Here is a 1,820-nt window from a genome sequence, read left to right as displayed (position 1 = left end):
GTCCCAAACAGGTCTTCAAAGATTCGCTGTTCTGGTTTCTAGCACTGAAGGGAAATGCTAGTCATGGTCATCTAGCGCTATATCTCATCGACTATGATTTTGATTTTTTTCGGTAGAGATGAGGAGAAGCCACGTTTAAGAACTGCATGGTTGAGCTGAAACCAGAACAAACCCAACAGGACAATCTGGCTGATGTGATCCATAGCGTTTTCTCTCTTCACCCTGTGGGCTATGCCTGTAGGGGAATAATGCTGGGTGAGCTGGATCTCAGCAAGGAAAACCCAAGGGTTGGGACTGAGGTTCAGGGAGTCATTTCCAAGCTGAGCTTCTTAACAACTGCCCGGGTTTCCTGGAATGAGTATATTTCTCTTCCTGGCCTGTGTTAGTTTGCTGTCATTAAACACACTCATTAGATTGAAAGTTCAGATTATACAAATGATATGACTAGGCTTTGATGCCATTTCTCTTCTGGTTTCTAGCAAATAATAAATTTTGCCCTCCAAAATGTAGGGCAAAACTTGACATGATCATGGGATAAGTTCTATCATTCATGATGACATGAATGATAAAATCTTCATATTTGTGCAAATTCATGTAATTTCATTTACTATTCCCTCCTCTCTGTCTTTTCTGTTCTGTTTGAAGCATGTACACACCTCATCTAGGGGAAGCTCTGAGGCTTATTCATTGTGGTTATCAGCTACCAGAAATCAGCACACAGAAAAAACAAAACAAAACAAAACCGTCAGCATCAGTGCCATGCCAGGAATCTGCCTTTCCCAAGGACATTTTGGGAAACAAGCCACAAGAACATCCCCTCCTTCCTGCCACCTGAGGAGTCAGTTTAAAGAGGCACTGTTATTTAAGGCAAACATCCTAAATTAAATGCTTTTGAATAGCTTAAGATTTTTTAAACAAAAATCTTTGTTGCAATTTAATGAAATGGTATATATTTATTGTTTCTATTCTGATGTGTCTCTCTGTGATACTGTTGTTCTTTTTAAAAAAAAATGCTATAAAGTCCCAGGCGGCAGCTGTAGGCAGGTAGAGGACTCTGGGAGCAGCCAGTCCCAAGGCAGAGACTGGCAGGCCCCAAGCGGGTTGCCTAAGATCCCCAGGCTGGTCCCCGAGCAGCTAGCAGCAGGAAATGCTGGCGAGTTCCCTGTGCTGCTTGTGGTAGGGGCAGGCAGGCAGAAGACATAGACATGGACAGACACAACATGTTGAATGTTTATTCAGGGGGTTATGGAGGGGAAAGGGAGAAGGGGGTAAAACCTATAGTACACGGTATTCCCAGGCGGTCTTCCATCCAAGTACTAACCAGGCCCGACCCTGCTTAGCTTCGGAGATCAGAAGAGATTGGGTGTGTTCAGGGTGGTATCAGCACAATGAAGGTAGCACCTCTCTCTGTGATCTTTTCTTTCTTTGTTTATTTAATGTAGCAAAACACTCAACACAGGACCCCTTCTTATGTTTTAAGTATAGCATGCTGCGTCACTAGCTAATGACACTGTGCTGTGTGCCTGGCTTCGAGAATGAGCTGACTTCACCATGCCCACTGAGCTTCAGTGTGATCCATCCAGCATAGTGAAATCAGGATCGTGAGACCATCTACAAATGTTGTGTACCATATTACTCACAATAGCCAAGATATGTCCATCTGTGGATACATTAGAGATAACTGTCTATGTACAGGCTGGTACATGCCTATAATCCCAGCACTCTGGAGGCTGAGTCAGGAGAATCACAAGTTTGAGATCATTACGATCTACATAGGGAGATTGTTTCCAAGCAAACAAACAGGAAAGCAATAGGCACAC

General features: G+C 43.5%; 1 pseudogene; it reads right to left on the bottom strand.

The window, feature by feature from the left end:
* Positions 1–1,272: 1,272 nt before the first annotated feature.
* Positions 1,273–1,391, bottom strand: LOC119805992 (annotated as a pseudogene).
* Positions 1,392–1,820: the final 429 nt, after the last annotated feature.

This window comes from Arvicola amphibius, chromosome 1 (genome assembly GCF_903992535.2).
Source record: "Arvicola amphibius chromosome 1, mArvAmp1.2, whole genome shotgun sequence".
Lineage (NCBI taxonomy): Eukaryota > Metazoa > Chordata > Mammalia > Rodentia > Cricetidae > Arvicola > Arvicola amphibius.
The sequence above is the reverse complement of the archived record's forward strand: the minus strand, read 5'-3'. Positions and strand labels throughout refer to the sequence as shown.